This window comes from Eumetopias jubatus, unplaced genomic scaffold, assembly GCF_037043125.1.
Source record: "Eumetopias jubatus isolate StellerSeaLion01/CBP00866 unplaced genomic scaffold, mEumJub1_p1.0 scaffold_14, whole genome shotgun sequence".
In the NCBI taxonomy this organism is placed as follows: domain Eukaryota; kingdom Metazoa; phylum Chordata; class Mammalia; order Carnivora; family Otariidae; genus Eumetopias; species Eumetopias jubatus.
The window spans coordinates 72,837,065-72,856,692 of record NW_028274820.1 but is presented as its reverse complement, the minus strand read 5'-3'; the positions used below and the strand labels follow the sequence as shown (position 1 = coordinate 72,856,692).

The window sequence follows — 19,628 nt, the reverse complement described above, 5'->3', positions numbered from 1 at the left end:
TGACATACTTGGAACCATGTCTTGGGGGTCAGGTTCCAACAGGTTTCTGGGTTTAAGGGAGTCAAGTCTATGTTGAAGGCAGACAGGAAGAAGAAGACATAAAAAAATGAGTTTTAGTTTTTCCACACCACTGAGGGGTTTTGTGCCAAGGTGGCTCATGTGTGTCAACATCAAGGAATCCCTCCTCCTGGGAGCCAAGAGGAAGTTTCTCAAAACTAGAAGGGAAAGGTGTTTTTCCCCTTGTATCAATCTAGCTTTGGAGATATTCTATTAGTGACATATGCCCTTCCCCCAAAACAATGAAGTGTTCTGTGTGCTAACAACATAGCTTAAAAAAAAAGTAAAACAAAATTCTGCATTTTTATAAAACTTGATAAAAAATAGTATTTCAAACTGTACAGGCACCAGAAGTACACAGTTATCAAAAATGCACACTTCACTTGGCATCTCCAGCACCTTCAGCTTTTTGTGCCTGGTCTGTTTTGGCATCTCTGTTTTCTGCAGGGTTATTCCCATCCTTGCCAGCATCAGCTTTCCCCTTTTTCCCTTTGGATACCTTCTCTCCCTTCTTTGCAGGGACCTTTTTAGGCTTGGACTCTGGCTTTGGAGGAGCAGGTTTAGCAGATAACCTTGCAGATCTTCTCTGTGGCTCATCCTTCACCTTGGCTTTATCTCCTTTAGCATCCCCTTCAGCCTTTCTCTTGGGCATGGTGGCGACGGCGGCGGGACGTAAGCACTGGACGCGGGGATGCAGCGGCACACGGGCTTTGGCTGGTCCGGGGGTCGTTCTCACCTCTTCTTCTTCCCCAAACTCGTTTTATGAGGCCACCATTACCTTGATCCCCAAACCAGACAAAGACCCCATCAAAAAGGAGAATTACAGAACAATATCCTTGATGAACATGGATGCAAAAATTCTCACCAAAATATTAGCCAATAGGATCCAACAGTACATTAAAAGGATTATTCACCACGACCAAGTGGGATTTATCCCTGGGCTGCAAGGTTGGTTCAACATCCACAAATCAATCAATGTGATACAATACATTAATAAAAGAAAATGAATAGTTGATATATTATTGTTGGAAAGTTTAAGAATCAATTATGTAGAGCAGTGGTTTTCAAAATGTGGTCTCCCCACTAGCAACCTCAGAATCACCTGGTAACTCATTACAAATGAAATTCTCAGGCCTCATAAGCCCAACAATCTACATTTGAATAAACCCCCATAAGTGACACTGGTGCATGATAAATTTTGAGAATCACTCATATAGGTAGAGAATCCTGTGAGAATATGTAAATCAACTACCTCATCAATTATTAACCCATAGAAAATCTCAAAATACTAGTGACTGAATATTGTGATCTTCATCTATTAAGAACACATGCTTTACACATAGATGATGTATGTGCAAGGCTTCAAACAGGATGTTCCCATCTGTTTTCATCACAATTTCACAAGAAGAAATATGGTATTTGTAGATAAAATGAAAATATCTTTTCCCTGCTATCATGGAAATATATGGGACAAGGTTTTTTTTGTTTTGTTTTTTGTTTTAATCTAATTGCTAAGAAAATAAGTTTTAAAAATGGGGCATTTAGGCCCATTTTATTGTACAATTCCCCACAATATTTTTAAAGAACATCTTATAATTCATTTATAGAAAGAAGCAATTTATTCATTTCCCCTGCTGGGGTCAGCTTAAAAAAAATTAACATTAGCATTAACATTTGGTTTTGTGACTCTCAGTGCTCTTATCTTTTTGTCTGTGTGGCAGTGGTGAACATTCTGAAACAGTATAATCATCCTAATTTAGTCGACCATAAGGTCTTCCTGCTGAGAGAATCTGGAGTGGAAATACTACTGTGAAATTTCCCTTTACTGTTATAGACATATTTTCAACATCTAGGTTCCTTTCTTATGTGTGATGTGGGATACAGAACCTATTATTTATCATACTCACAAGATCCTTCTGAGAAGACCAGTAACTATAGAAATGTTGGCAGCCAGGAATGCCTGGGTGGCTCAGTGGTTGAATGTCCAACTCTTGGTTTTGGCTCAGAGCATGATCTCAGGGTCATTTTCTCAGGGTTGTGAGATGGAGCCCTGCATCAGGCTCCCCGCTCAGTGGGGAGTCTGCTTGAGAGTCTCTCTCCTTCTCCCTCTGCCCCTCCAACCCCTCTCTAAAAAAAAAAAAAAAAAAGAAAGAAGGAAAGAAAGAAAGAAAGAAAGAAAGAAAGAAAGAAAGAAAGAAAGAAAGAAAGAAAGAAAGAAAGAAAGAAAGAAAGAAAGAAAGAAATGGAACATTGAAAAGTCAAAGAACTAATCCCAAGGAAAATGGGCCATATATATTGGATTCACTTTGCTTTATTGTAAAATACCAAGACAATCAGATTCTTCAAAGTGATGAAATTCATGTATTTTTTTCTCTTCCTTTCCTTAGATCATACATCTAGTTCCATCTTTCCTTGCTATATTTTTTCACGCTTACTCAATTTATCTGTTTGATCCCATTCCCACCTTCTATTGACTCTTACCTTTGATATTTGGGCCTGATCTAAATTGTTACTGAAGTTTGGAGTACTAAGATGCCAGTCCCTCTAACTCATACTCCAAGTAGGGACATATTATATCTCTCCACCAGATCTAGACACTTAAACAACCCTGTCAACAACTTGATTTCAGACTTTTAGCCTCCAGAACTGTGAGAGAAAAAAATATCCATTATTTTAAGCTACCCAGTTTGTTGTACTTGTTATTGTAGCCCTAGGAAACCTATACAACATCTAAAACATTCTCTAATTCTATCTCCCACTCCAAACAAGCCAGTTGCTCTCCATAATCCCAGTGTATATTACAACAATCCACTCAAATATCTTTACTAAACACAATGAGAATCATCTTTGATGTTGCTTTCTCTCCCATATTCATATTTTAACTAAGATCTGTGACATAGTCTCATTTATACAACAAATAGTTAAGCAACTGAATGTACCAGATACTATTCTAGGCAGCAGGAAATAAGGCAAGGGGCCCCTGAACTTACAACTTTATAATCAGGAGAGACAGAACAAAATCAAGTACAAGTAATCAAGAACACAAATAAACATGAAAATATTAGATGGCAATAAATGACAGCATTTAAAACATATGCTGTGATAAGACAGTGTGGAATAGAAAGTGGCATCAAACTATTATAGGAGTGACAACAGTGTGACACACTGGGATGAGAGCATCACAGTAAGTGCAAAGGTTCTGAGGTTGAAATAATCTTGGCTTTTAAGGAAAGGGGAATGTGAGTAGGAATAGAATAGAACAAGCAAATGGGAGAGAGTGGCCATGTGCTGATCAGGGGCCAGATTACGCCCTTATTTTCCACAGGAAACAATATTTTCTCTAAATACATTGGGTTATAGCCCTAATAGCTTCTTTTCTTATCACTCCTATCACCTAGTCCAAAGCACCATTATTTTCTCTTTAGCTATCTTCATAATTACTTAACTGGTTCCCCTGTTACCTCTCTCTCATCCCTTCCAAGCTCTGCATGTCAACTATAGTAATATTTAAATGTACAAATCATATATGTATTGTCTCTCCTCTACTTAAAATCCCTCAGTGACTTCCTATTGTGTTTTGAATAAATTTGAACACTTTATTGTGACTGGGGTAAAGGTCAAGTGAATTAACAAATATTAACCACTAAGAGCAGTGCTTGGCATATGTTTAGGACTCAGGGAATGTGAATTAAATGTCTTCCTACAAAAATATGACATGACATTTTTCTCCATGTCTGGACCAACTCTTGTTTTTCTTTTCTAGAATGTTCTGTCAAAGTTACAAATAACCCAACTATGAAAGACAACTGTGATACCTGAATTACAAATTCGCATATTTACAGGGCCCAGAACAACAATGAAAAATGAACTGGGTTGGGTTGTAAGGAAAAATAAAGGGACAGTGGAGACTGGAAAGTTGGAAGGTATATGTAGAATCAAAAGGGGATTGCTACTATTTAGTTCCAACTGAGTGTTCCCATGTTAGGCAGCTATCCCATGGTTGAGAGATTTTTTATTTTTTTCTAAGGGAAGTCAGAAATCATACTTTTATAAGAAATATCTAAATCTGAATTTGTAAATACTGGCATTTAATTAAATTTTTAACTGTACAAGCACAGAAGAACCCACCAATATGCCAGATCCAGAAGTTGGCTGCTATTTTGAGGCTTTTACTATTATGGAAGGGGGTATACAACAATAAGTTTTGATGAGGATATGAGATAGAAAGAGATTTGGATCATCTAATTTTGTTCAGGAGAAGAGAGCCAAGGTCTTGACCTATATACCAAATCAATCATTGTTTGGTTTTCCTCAATAAAAATAATAAATTCTCAATACATGTATAAGGCCAGTTACTGTTCTAAAAGTGTTACACATACTAATACTTAAAACTATCCTGAGAGATGGGTACTATTTTGATCTCTTTTTACTGATGAAGAAACAGAAAACCAGGTAAACTAAGGGTGTGCCCAGGATCTCACTTCTAGGAAGAGACAGAAAAAGGCTGGAGGGAGTGTACTATGAGGCAGAAGAACACTGTAAGAGGAAAGAGATAAGACTGATGAGGCACCAGGTAGTTTTGCCTGGGAACTGCCTTACACAGCATCCACTGATGATTACTAGTCCCAGAGAACCATTTCTAAGAATTTCAAAACATCACATAATGGGCCTGTCCTAGCTTTAATAGTAAATAGGCCAGCTTGTTCTGCAAATGCTTATACATATTGTCATCTTTCTTCCCTCATTTTCATGCTCTCCACACCAGCCCATCTGTTCCAACACCCCCTCCCCATACAAGGGTGTTACTCCATCCCCAAGGAGCACAGCCACCAACACTGAAGCAGAAGAATGCAATGACATAATGGTGATTGTTTTTTTTTTTTTTTAAGTCAAATTTATACATAAAATGCATTACCAGCAAGAACTCTGTCAGGTCACAGCTGTTTCACAGTTAGTCATCCATCAATCTAAGGACTATCCCACATGGACCAAAGCAATGAAATCCCACGCACCAGGGAATAAATAAATTTATGCTAACTCAAGAATGTCTTCTACCAAATATTAGCAGGAAACTTTTACACTAGTTGGTTGAAGAGAATGCAGCATTGCTGCATCAATACACTATAAGTATTTTTAAATGAAACTCTAAGAATATGAGAATTTTGAAAATGAATGATTACCTCTAAAGTGAGTACTGTATTCTACCAGAGCTTTGGAAAATTAAACACTTTCTTTTACCAAACAAGAAAAAAATTAAAAAAAATAGACAATGTTACATAGTAACATTTGAATTTGATCCAAAACTTCTGACATTCCCATAATATATCCTCCAATTGCCTGTCATAGAGCCTGAAATTTCTATTCTATTGGGATAAGACAAAATGCCCATGAAATAGTAATAAATGGTCATGATATATATATATATATGCACAGATTGACTTATTCTCTTGCAAAAATGAATGGAGAGCTTGGGTAGTCTAGGCATTGGACATATTGCCAAAAGGAGAAAGGACATCACCAAAAGAGAAAGAAGATGCCAAATAAAACTTCTCCTCTCTGATAAATTTGACCAGGCTAGTCATGCTGCTCTATTTTCTTGGAAAACCAAATAAGAAATGCAAAAATGGAGGGGAAAAAAAAAAAGAAAAGGCAGTGATTAAAACCAAATCAAACCAGAAGAACCAAACAAACAAAAAAATAGAACAAAACTCAAAACATCAAGGGCCAGTATGTATTTTAATTGCTTGACTTAGAATGCACATGCTACCAATTTCTCTTGTAAGGTAGCTGTATAGATACACTTTGTCCTTGACTTTGAAGCCAGGAAGCTTATTTGAAAGTTTTCAGAAAATGAGTACTTATTTCTCTATTACCTTCCTGTATTTTCTCTATCAACAAGTACTGATTAAAGTTCTTCTTGAATTCATCCCAGAATGTAGGTCCACTATCTTCTCTGGCACCCTTTATGTTGTTAAATGATTCTCTTTAAAAGGTAGTCCTAGTCTCATAGCTTCTTCTTATTAATTCTGAAGCCACAGAGAATAAATGATTGGAAAGGTTACTAATGCTCTTGGCCTCACTGGTCAGAAAGGTGACTCACAACAGTGGCAACCTATGGACCTTCCTATTCATCCAGCACAATGTTTATGTTTAATAACCTCAAGCAGTGCTTTATAGTAGAAATGTAATGTGAGCCACATACATAATTTAGAATTTTCTGGTAGTCACATTAAAAAATAAAATATAACTATTATTAATATTTTAAATGTTAATTTTACATGAAATACTTTATAACTAAAAATATTTTAGCTACTTTATTTCTATGTGTTTTATTTAAGCCAATTTATCCAAACCATTATTATTTCAACAGGTAGTTAATATAAAAATTTATCAAGTTAATATTTTGTCTTCCTTTTTCATACTAAGTCTTCAAATCTAGTTTGTGTTTTACACTTAACAGCTTATTTCAATTGTATGCTACATTTTCAATGGCTAAAATGAAGTGCAGTCCCATGAAAGCAATGAAGTTGTGCTTAATGGAAAAGTATTTTTAAATAACATTTTTAAATGCAAATTAATTACAATTAAATAAATAGAAAATTAAGTTCCTTGGTTGCTCTAAACATATTATAAGTTTTCAATAGATACTTGCTGGCTATCATAATGGATAGCACAAATCTAAAGGATTGAGTCATTGAAGGATTAACATAAGGTAAATATATTAGCATCTCCCAGTAGCCTTAAAGAAAACCATTGAAGGGAAAATTATAACTCAAATCCAAACCATAACCAAAATGAAGCACTTCTGTGGAAGAAAATATCTGTCAAGACAAAAATCCTTCTATATGTCCAAGCTGACATATAGAATGAAGACTACACCAGCTTTTGATTTAGACTATATGAGAATGTTAATTCCTCCATTCATCATCTGGAGTGTCAATATTGGTAATGGAAAATCTTTGATCTTGAAAACCAAACTAGAGCTACATGTTCTACATCTGACACTGGATTAAAATCAAGAGAAATTTATCTATAAATGATAATAAAAACATCAATGATATTTATCATTAAAACATATGGATAGAACAAGTTATAGTATCATTTATAATGCCCAAATATTTGTTATTCATATAAATAATTTACTTAAAATGTTTGAGGATAGCCATGTATATAGAGCACTGATTCAGTGACTTAATAATATTGATTCTTCTACTACATGGAGAGATAAATATACAAGTTTGTGTTCAGTTAAAGGGTATAAAGGTCTTTCTTGGAGCCACTGTACACTGAGTCCAGTTAGTCCTTCCATACAGAATTACAAATAAAAAATCATGGTTTGACCAGAGAAAAGATAAAATTTATGACTTAAGTATTTTCGCAGAACACATCAACTTAAATGTTTTGGAAAATACATCCTCTATTATTTTAACTCAGATATTTCTTTCCCCTCTATATACAAACCTCCAATACCTGCTTACCCATCCACATTTTCAGCTGATGGCATTGTTTCTAACTTAACTGAAGAAACTGAAGCAATATGAAAAATTTTCAATAGCTCTGACCACTGTATCTACTCATTGACTTGCATTTGTACCCTCTTACTCTATGTGAACAAACTGTGCTCTTAATGAATGCTGACTTTTTCACTTTTACATTATATTCCATCTTCCCTCACCTACTCTCCAACAATTTCTTCACTTTTTTACTATTAATTTTCTTCTTAATAGTAATAAAGTTTCATTAACCTATATACAATAATCTCCCATCTGAAAAGAAAAGCTGTCTTGACACAAACACCCCTATAGCTACTTCCCTATTTCACTGCTTCCTTTTATCAAAACCCCCCAAAAAGTTCTCTAGCCTCACTATCTGCCAAGTTCTCTCCTATTCTCTCCTACTCTCTCAAATGCAACTAAATGAATTTCACCCCATCACTTCCCTGAAACTCGTCTTTCTTGTCACTGACCTGTATATTGATAAAAGTAATGATCAGTCTCAGTTAATCTTTCTTAGACTATTTCTCTTTTCTAAAACATTTCTTCTTTCAGGAAAACCCCAATCTCCTGGTTTTCCTTTTATCTCAAAAATTCCTTTACTGATTTATCTACTTTTGCTCACACTCTGAACAAAGGCACACAATAGGATTGAATCAATGGAATTCTTTTTTTATTATGTTATGTTAATCACCATACATTACATCATTAGTTTTTGATGTAGTGTTCCATGATTCATTGTTTGCGTATAACACCCAGTGCTCCACACAGAACATGCCCTCTTTAATACCCATCACCAGGCTAACCCATCCCCCCACCCCCCTACCCTCTAGAACCCTCAGTTTGTTTCTCAGAGTCCATCGTCTCTCATGGTTTGTCTCCCCCTCCAATTTTCCCCCTTCATTTTTCCCTTCCTACTATCTTCTTTTTTTAAACATATAATGTATTATTTGTTTCAAAGGTACAGGTCTGTGATTCAACAGTCTTACACAATTCACAGCGCTCACCATAGGACACACCCACCCCAATGTCCATCACCCAGCCACCCCATCCCTCCCACCTCCCACCACTCCAGCAACCCTCAGTTTGTTTCCTGAGATTAAGAATTCCTCATATCAGTGAGGACATATGATACATGTCTTTCTCTGATTGACTTATTTTGCTCAGCATAATACCCTCTAGTTCTATCCACATCGTTGCAAATGGCAAGATTTCATTCCTTTTGATGGCTGCATAATATTCCATTGTAGATCAATGGAATTCTAATTGAACATTAGGATTCAGTCCTTAGAACTATTTTACAATTACTTGCATGATTTCATTTAGTTTCAATGCCTTGAATATTATTTTTTTGTGGGCAACACTTTCCTTTATAGTTCCAGCCTGGAAGTTTTTCCTAGATCTAGGTTCATACATCCAACTGACAGGATGGCTTCTCTGCTTGGATATTTTATAGGCATCTTAACTTAAAACCAGACTCCTTGTCTTTCTCTCTGAGGTGTTTCCCATGTTATTAATGACTAATCGTTCTTCTATCTGTTCAGGTCAGTGACTTCAGAGTAATCCCTCACTCCCCTTTCTCTACTGCCCCATATCCAAGTTATTGCTTTATTTTGCATTTATTTGATTATTAAAGAGGGGACTATGTTTCCAAATATATATTCTTTGATCCATTTTCCTTTTGGAGTATTGCTCCTTTAGTTATTCTTTATTGGAATGTAATACCAGTTCTTTTTGTCCAGAATAAAAATTGCTTTATTGCATTTTTCTAGGGTTTATAAACAGAATAGTGTCATGGTTTTAAAAAGATGAATAATGCATATAGAGCAAACTGAATATGATCTCAAATCCCACCACCCTGAGAAAAACATTAATTTTTCAGTGATCATCTTTTTTTATGTCTCTTTTTTAAGATTTTATTTATTTATTTGTCAGAGAGAGAGAACAAGCAGGGGGAATGGTGGAGGGAGAAGTAGGCTCCCTGCTGAGCAAGGAGCCCGATTTGGGACTCCATCCCAGGATACTGAGATCATGACCTGAGCTGAACGCAGCCGCTTAACTGACTGAGCCACCCAGGTGCCCCCTTTTTTTATATCTCTTGATTAATATAAATATAAATTTAATAATATGACTATAGTACATCTGCAAGCTTTTTGTTTTATTTTATTAATATGCTTCTAGTGGCCACATTTACCTAAAGCAGTTTCTTCTTTTACTTTCCCTTTTCTTATTCCTTTCCCCACATTATCTCCTCCTGAAAGACTCACCCCATCTCCCACTACAGGTATTCAGTATGAACAAGCCATTGAGTATTCTTACATAACTCTCTCGGCCAACATAATTAAGGCTCACTAAGGCTATATAATCTCTATCTCTTTCTCTCCTCCACTCCCCCCCCACACAGATATTTAGTAATAATTGATTTTGTCAAATATACAAAACAAGAAGGTATATTCAGAGATGTTCTCTGTCTCATTTTCCCTCCACCCCACTTAAGCAACAAGTTTTGTTCACCTTTCACCTCATCCCCTTCCCTTTTAAACTATAAACAAATATATTAATGTACTGCTACTTCCTTCCTTTTTCTCTTAGATGAATGGTAGTATATTGTACATGCTTTTCTCCAACTTGCATTTTTTTTTCACCTAAAAAAGCTGTTCTGGACACTACTCTGTAGTATGTAGTGTGTAAAGACCTACCTCCTTTCTTTTTAAAGGAGTGTAAAACTCCATTGTGTGGATGTATTTTAATTCATTCAACCATGTCTTTGTTGACGTACTTTTGGCAGTAATTGGCTCTGTTCATATGTCTTTTAATATTTGTATAGCATATCATTCTGGTGGCTTCTTGGCAATGGGATTGGTAGGTCAATAGGTAAACTCATATATAATTTTCTATATGTTACATATCACATTTCTACAAACAACATATGAGAAAACTTATTTTAATATATTTTTGGCAAGTATTGTTTTGTAAAACATACCAAATACCTCAGTGTAGTGTCAATTATTCTTACAAGTTTCAGTGAACTCACTTTAATATGTTCAAGGCCCATTTGTATTTTTTTTCTAATGAACTGTCAGTTGCCTATTTTTCTATCAGGATGTTTTCCTTATTTTCTTGCCCTCTGATTCCTCTTTCATAGTTATAAATATCACTGGCTTCTTGGCCCTCTCAGTGGCTGGACTCCATCCAGTTATACCTTATAGTTTTGGGGATTTGTCATCTAATTTGTAAACTTTTTATTTTGATTTAACTTCAGATTTATGGAGAAGTTGCCAAAATAGCACAAGGAATTCCCATATACTTTTACCTAGATCATCATTCGGTATATTTTGCCCCATATACTTGCTCTCTCTCTCTTTCTCCATATATATAATACACACAAACACAAATGCACACAACTTCAGTATATATTTCTTGAGAACGAGGACATTCTTCTGTATAGCTACAATTATAAAAAATTAGAAAATGTAATGTTGGCATAATGCTATTATCTAATCCACAGTTCATATTTAAATTTTGTTAACTGTCCTAATATCTACTACTTCTTTTTTCCCATTACAGAATCCAGTCCAGAATCATGCATGGCAGCTACATGTCATGTCTCTTTAGTCTCACTTAATCTTGTACAGCCTTTCAGTCTTTCTTTGTTTTTCTTGATCTTAACATTTTTTGAAGAGTATAGGCCAGTTATTTTGTACAATGTCTGTCTATTTAATGTATCTGACATTTCCTTGTTAGATTCATCTCATGCATTTTTAGCAAGAATACCACAGAAAATATGCATCCTTAGCATCAGGAGAAATATGAAGTTGGTTTGCTCTAATATTGAAGTTGTTACCCTACATATTTAAGAAGTATAAACTAGGTTTCTTCACTGTAAGGTTACTTCCCCCCTATGTAATTAGTAAGTTATTTTGAGGGATGTATATTATATAAATATCCTGTTTCTCACCAAGCTTTCACCCACTAGTTTTAGTAACCACTGATGATTTTCTAATTGACTTATTTTATATTTATTAGTCATCACTCTGTTAAAGAGCTTTCTTTTATCACCCCTTTATTTACTTATTTGTATTATTTATATTGGCATAGACAAATGGATTCTTAATCATTTGCATCATTATTTCAATTTATCCTTAAATAATCCCAGATTTGTCCAAAGGGAGACATTTAAGCTGGCTTCTTTGCCTTTGATTATATCCCCATTATTCTTTTAACATTTTTTCACCTTCTAACACAATCAGATGTTCCAGATTCATCTTGTATCCTCCATGATCCAAACCTGGAATCACTTATTTTCCTCCAGAGTTCCTTCTAGTGACAAAAGAGACCTACCTGCTTAGGCAAGGGCTGCAGAGACATTCTTGAGCACCTTGGCAGGGACTGTGGGTATTTTGCAAATAGGTTCCATCTGAGCTTTAACCTTCTGAGAACTCCTATGGGAGAGTAAAAAGAAAAAGTGAAGATAGGTTTCTTGGGGAAATGGTCCCAACTGGGAAATGGTGCTGGCTCTCTTAATTTTTTAGAAACTCCAGAAAATTTGCTGGATTTTTATTGTCATAATTTTATAATTCTTACTTTTATTTTAATTATTTTTATATTTGCATCTCTCATTTTGTGATTTGCTTTTAGAGTTTTAAAAATATAATTCTGTTGGGGTGCCTGGGTGGCTCAGTAGGTTAAGCGTCCAGCTTTTGATTTTGGCTCTGCTCAGCAGGGAGTCTGTTTGAGTTTCTGTCCTCGCCCTCGTCCTCTGCCCCTCCCCCCTCATGCTCTCCCTCTCTCTCTCTCAAATAAATAAGTCTCAAAAAATAATAATTCTTTTTTTCTATTTTTTCCTATATATTTGTTATTCAATTCTTCTCTTTTTGTTTTTGGCCATTTTTGTGGACTGGGTTATATTAAGCCACCCCCTCACCAAGAATAACTGCTAAAACTGTGTAAACCACTTAAAAAATCTGTTTGAAGACACTAGAAAAATTAAGAAACCAGCAAGGACCAGAGAATTAAATGTTCCAGACAGGAAAAACATGTAGCTAAAAGAATTCAATATTCTATCCCTTGCAGCATTTTCCAATCTATAAAACATAGCTGAGAGATGGAGAAGTTGAGCAGAAAATAGTAGCTAAGAGGATGAAAGCTGAAGAGAGCTTTCAGAAATCTCATGACACTACAAGAACAAAAATTAGAGATTAGAAATCACAAGGAGGAGGGACAATGGTAAACAGCTCAGGATTCCACTGGCACCACTGGAAATTTGCATCTAAGAGAGAGCAAGGGCAAATTAGAAATAAAACAGCCCTCACAAATATTGAAATTTTTGTTTGAATTAGGTCAATTCCCCATTGATTTAGGAGTATCAACTCCTTTATTAACTTTCTGCCAACAAAAAGGAAATCTTATGTGGAGAATTATAACGTAATCAGAATCTCAAATTATCTTTACAAGAATTAGTAATCAATGTTTTTCATTCTAGCAAACAATTTTGGCATACTAGACAACAAGACCAAATGACCAAAACAAACAAAAGAAGCATAATGTAAAAATAAACTGATTCGGACATTGGATTTAATTAGATACCAAATATAACAACAGTGGTATATTGAAAGAATACATTTGATAAATTATTGAAAAAGATTTCAGCTGAGAACTGACTGGAATATCTGAAATAAAATCAAATGGAAAATTTAGAAATATAAAAATAAGATAACTAAAATTAATGCTCAGTGGATTTGACAGAGGATGACCCAAAGAAATGGATTAATATAAGAAAATAAATATCCACATTGGAATACAAAAAGATAAAAATTTGGAACATATAGAAAAGAGAACAAGAGAAAGAGGAGATGTGGTGTTAACAGAGCCTAGAACCTCAGGATATCCCATGGGAGCTGGAATCACAGTGAAGACTACCTGTTGAGAGCAGGCACATAAGTGGGGAAGGGAGGTCCAAGCAGGATCAGGAGTCAGGGATGATCTACAGGCACTACAAAGATGCCATACTGAGCAGACCTGTGGTGGCTTCTATTTATCTTCCACCATCCAATATTTCACATTTCCAACACAGAAGCAAGTGTGCAGCGGAGCATAGGAAATGGAGCTCTCTATGTTATAGAGTGTGTATGTGAGGGTGAATGAATAGGAAAGCAAATTATCAGTTAATCTGCACAGATGCCAACTTTTCAAGTTTCCAGTGATGAAGCTAATTCCCCTGCTCCTATTTTCGTACTTATCTTTGACCACTTTAATAGGGAGCTGAGAAAAATAGAATTTAGTGCCTGTGATCAGGATGATGCTTTATCCAGATTACTCAGATAGAGGCTATTTTGAAAAAAATATATTAAAAAAAAAGAAAAAATATATTGAGATTAGTCCAAAAACTACCATTGAAACAAACATTTTAATGGAGCTAATGAATTAAAGCACTCTTTTGACTATCTTGGTACCAATGAGTGACATCTTTCTTCAGCAAAAATATGCATAATAGTTTGTGTTCCTAGATACAATATAAGTTCAGGCACATCTTTCCTCACCAAAAGAAGTTACACTTATATTTGCTCTTGGTTTTTACTTTGTGGAATACGATGCCTATGAATACCTGGCTTCTCATAGGAAAATGGGTCACTGCATTCTAAAAGGATGTCTTCAAATATTTATTTTGCAAATTATGTATCATCCTCTTTAGTACCAATTATTAAATTTCAGGTACAAACTAAAATGGCATTCAGAAGTATTTGGCTTGAAATAATTTGGAGAAATGATTTTAAGTGAAATAGCTTTTCAGGCAGTAAAATTGGAACAAGTTTGGGAATTAACTATTTTTTTCAAGTAATAAACTCTAAAATAAACTGGTAATCAAAAATCATGCTCTTTCTGATTTTTGTATAACTGTGACGAGTTGTTAGCAGGTAAAAAGGTGAGAATGTTCTCCTTGAATAGGACCAACACTGTAAGAAAATATAACATTGAGTAAAGGGTAATTATGTTCTTATATTTTCAAATTTATTCAATCATAAGTCCTTCCATGAAAGAAGTAGAAATAATATTATGAGATTTTTGGTAAGAATTTCTTTGTATAATAGAATTATTATATAATCAAATAGTTATTACAGAACAGAACAGAATAATAATTTCATTGTATAATAAGTAGAAAGAAGAGGAATTAAAATTATATTTCTTTTTTTTATTTTAATTCCAGTAGAGTTAACATACAGTGATATATTAATTTTAGGTGTACAACATAGTGATTGAACAATTCTATACATTACTCAGTACTCATCAAGGTAACTATTCTTAATCCTGTTCACCTATTTTACCCACTCCCACACCCACCTCCCTCTGGTAACCATCAGTTTGTTCTCTATAGTTGAGTCTATTTCTTGGCTCTATTTTTGTTTGTAAAATCATATGGTATTTATTTCTCTCTGACTTATTTCGCTTAGCATTATACTCTCTAGATCCATACATGTTGTTGCAAATGGCAAGATTTCATTCTTTTCATAGCTGTGTAATATTCCATTCCACATATATATATGGATTCCATTCCATACACACACACACACACACACACACACACACACACACACACACACACACAGCTTCTTTATCCATTCATCTATTCATGGACCCTTGGGCTGCTTCCATAATTTGTCTATTATAAATAATGCTGTAATAAACATAGGGGTGCATATATCCTTTCAAATTAGTGTTTCCTCCCCTTTTTTAAATTTAGATTTTACTTACTTAACATACAGTGCAATATTGGTTTCTGGAGTAGAATTCAGTGATTCATCACTTACAACACCCAGTGCTTATCACAAGTGTCCTCTTTAATACCCATCACCCATCTAGCCCATCTCCCACCTACCTCCCTCCATTAACCCTCAGACTGAGGGTCTCATATGGCTTGATGTTAAGAATCTTTTATGACTTGTTTTCCTCTCTCCTTTATTATTTCCCCCTTCCCATATGTTCATCTGTTTTCTTTTTTAAATTCCACATATGAGTGAGATCATATGGTATTTGTCTTTCTTTGACTGACTTATTTCACTTAGCATAATACACTCTAGCTCCATCCACATTGTTGCAAATGACAAGATTTCATTCATTTTTATGGCTGAGTATATATATATATATATATGACATCTTCTTTATCCATTCATCAGTCGATGGGCCTTTGGGCTCTCTTCATAGTTTGGCTATTGATACTGCTGCTATAAACACTGGGGTGCACATACCCTTTAAAATCTGTATTTTTGTATTCTTTGGGTGGGTAAATAGTAGTGCAATTGCTGGGTCATAGGGTAATTCCATTTTTAACTTTTTGGGGGAATATCCAAACTATTCTCCAGAGTGGCTGGACAAGTTTGTATTCCCACCAACAGTGCAAGTCTCCTTTCTCTGCATCCTCACCAACACCTGTTGCTTCTTGTATTGTTAATTTTAGCCATTCTGACAGGTGTGAGCTGGTATCTCATCATGGTCTTGATTTGTATTTCCTTGATGATGAATGGTGTTGAGCATCTTTTCATGTGTCTGTAAGCCATCCAGATGTATTCTTTGGAAAAGTGTCTATTTATGTCTTCTGCCCATTTCTTAACTGGCTTATTTGTTTTTTGGGTGTTAAATTTGATAAGTTTTTTTATAAATTTTGTCAATAGATGCAGAAAAGGCATTTGACAAAATACAGCATCCTTTCCTGGTAAAAATCCTCAACAAAGTAGGGATAGATGGAACATACCTCAACATCACAAAGGCCATATATGAAAGGCCTACAGCTAACACCATCTCATCCTCAATGGGGAAAACAGAGCCTTTCTCCTACGGTCAGGAACAAGACAAGGATGTCCACTCTCACCACTACTATTTAACATAGTACTGGAAGTCAGCCTCAGTAATCAGACAACAAAAAAGAAATAAAAGTCATCCAAATTGGCAAGGAAGAAGTCATACTTTCACTATTTGCAGAGGGCATGATACTCTATGTATAAAACACAAAAGACTCAACCAAATAATTACTAGAAATAATACGCGAATTAAGCAAAGTTGCAGGATATAAAATCAATATGCAGAAATCTGTTGCATTTCTATACAGCAATAACAAAGCAGCAGAAAAAAAAATCAAGGAATCAATCCCATTTGCAACTGCACCAAAAGCAATAAGATACCTAAGAATAAACCTAAGTGAAAAGGTAAAAGATCTGTACTCTAAGAAGTATAGAGCACTTACTTATGAAAGAAATTAAAAAGGACACAAAGAAATGGAAAAGTATTCCATGCTCATGGATTAGAAGAACAAACATTGTTAAAATGTCTATTCTACAAAGCAATCTACACATTTAATGCAATCCTATCAAAATACCACCAGCATTTTTCACAGAAGTAGAGCAAACAATCTTAAAATTTGTATGGAACCACAAAAGACCCTGAGTAGCCAAAGCAATCTTGAAAACGAACAAAACTGGAGGCATCATGATTCCAGATTTCAAGCTATACTACAAAGCTGTATGGTACTGGTACAAAAATAGACACATAGATCAATGGAACAGAATAAGAGAGGCCAGAAATAAACTCATAGTTATATGATCAATTAATCTTCGACAAAAGAGACAAGAATATACAATGGGAAAAAGACAGTCTCTTCAATAAATGGTACTGGGAAAACTGGGCATCAGTATGCAAAAGAATAAAACTTGGCCCACTTTCTTACACCATACACAAAAATAAACTCAAAATGGATTAAAGACCTAAATGTGGGACCTGAAACCATAAAAATCCTAGAGGAGAACACAAGCAGTAATTTCTGTGACATTGGATGTAACATTTTTCTGGATATGTCTATTGAGGCAATCAAAACAAAAGCAAAAACAAATTATTGGGACTACATCTAAATAAAAAGCTTCTGCACAGCAAAGGAAACAATCAACGAAGTTAAAAGACAACCTACTGAATTGGAGAAGATATTTGCAAATGACATATCCAAAAGAGGGTTAGTATCTAAAATATATAAAGAACTTATACAACTCAAACAAACAAAAAAACAAACAACCCAATTAAAAATGGGCAAAAGTCATGAACAGATATTTTCCCAAAGAAGACATACAGATGGTCAACAGACATGTGAAAGGATGTTCAACATCATTCACCATGAGGGAAATGCACATCAAAACCACAATGAGATATCACTTCACACCTGTCAGAATGATTAAAATCAAAAACACAAGAAACGAGTGTTGGTGAGGATGTGGAGAAAAGGAATCCTTGTGCACTGTTAGTGAGAACACAAACTGTTGCAGCCACTGTGGAAACACAGTATGGAGGTTCCTCAAAAAATTAAAAACAGAATTACTAATGATCCAGTAATTTCACTACTGGGTACTTACACAAAGAATACAAAAGCATGAATTCAATACTAACCCTTTTTTAAACAAAGATTTTATTTATTTGATGGAGAGCAGGAACACAAGCAAGGGGAGTGAGAGAGGGAGAAGCAGGCTTTCTGATGAGCTGGGAGCCCGATGCGGGACCAGTCCCAGGATCCTGGGATCATGACCTGAGCTGAAGGCAGATGCTTAATGACAGCCACCCAGGCATCCTGATACTAACCCTTAATCAGGTTGATGAAGTCCCAATTGTTCATTTTTGCTTTTGTTTCTCTTGCTCCAGTGATGTGTGTAATAAGAAGTTGCTATGGCCGAGGTCAAAAAGATTTCTGCCTGTGTTCTCCTCTAGGATTTTGATGGTTTCCTGACTCACATTTAGGTCTGTCATCCATTTTAAATTTATTTTTGTGTATGGTGTCCAGTTTCATTCTTCTGGATGTTGCTGTTCACTTTTCCCAACACCATTTGGGATCGAGTCCCACATCTGGCTCTCTGCTCAGCGGAGAGCCTGCTTCTCCCTCTGCCTCTGCACCTCCCCCTGCTCACGTTCTCTCTCTCTCTCTCTCTCTATCTCTATCTCTCTGTCTCAAATGAAAAAAAAAAAAAATGTTTGTTCTCCCAATCCTTGAGCATGGATTGTCTTTCCATTTCTTTGTGTCATCTTCAATTTCTTTCATCAATGTCTTATAGTTTTCAGAGTACAGGTCTTTCATCTCCTTGGTTAAGTTTATACATATGTATTTTATTATTTTGTGTGTAATTGTAAATGGGACTATTTTCTTAATTTCTCTTTCTGCTGCCTCATTATTAGTGTATAGAAATGCAATGTGGGTTCCTGGGTGGCTCAGTTGGTTAAGTGTCTGGCTTTGACTCAGGTCATGATCCTAGGGTCCTGGGATTGAGCCCCATGTTGGACTCCCTGCTCAGTGGGGAGTCTGCTTCTCTCTTTCCTTATGCCCCTCCCCATAGCTCATGCTCTCTCACTATCTCTTTCCCTCAAATAAATAAATAAAATCTTTAATAAAAAAAGAAATGCAATGGATTTCTGTATATTGATTTTGTATTCTACTGAATTCATTTGTCAGTTCTAGTAGTTTTTTAGTAGAATCTTTAGGGTTTTCTATACATAGTATCATCATCTGCAAATAGTGAAAGTTTTACTTCTTTACCAATTTGGATGTCTTTTATTCCTTTTTCTTTTCTGACTGCTGTAGCAAGGAGTTCCAGTACTATGTTGAATAAAAGTGGTAAGAGTGGACCTCCTTATCTGGTTCTTGACCTTAGGGGAAAAACTCTCAATTTTTCACCATTGAGCATGATGTTAGTTGTGGGTTTTTCATATAAGGCCTTTATTATTTTGAGGTAAGTGCCCTTTAATCTACTTTGTTGAGGGCTTTTATCATAAATGGATATTATCCTTCTCAAATCTTTTTTTTCTGCATCTATTGAAATGATCATATGACTTTTACTGATGTTGTTGATGTGATGTATCACACTGAATGATTTGTGAATATTGAACCAAGCTTGCATCCTGGGAATAAATCCCATTTGTTCACAGTAAATAATTTTTAAATGTATTGTTGGATTTGATTGCTAATATTTTATTGAGGATTTTTGCATCTGTGTTCATCAAAGATGTTGGCCTGTAGTCTTTTTTGTAATGTCTTTATCTGGTTTTGGTATCAGGGTA

General features: G+C 35.3%; 1 pseudogene; it reads right to left on the bottom strand.

Annotated features, from left to right (window-relative positions):
* Positions 1-346: 346 nt before the first annotated feature.
* On the bottom strand, positions 347-809 carry LOC114210628 (non-histone chromosomal protein HMG-17 pseudogene; annotated as a pseudogene).
* Between the last annotated feature and the right edge of the window lie 18,819 nt (positions 810-19,628).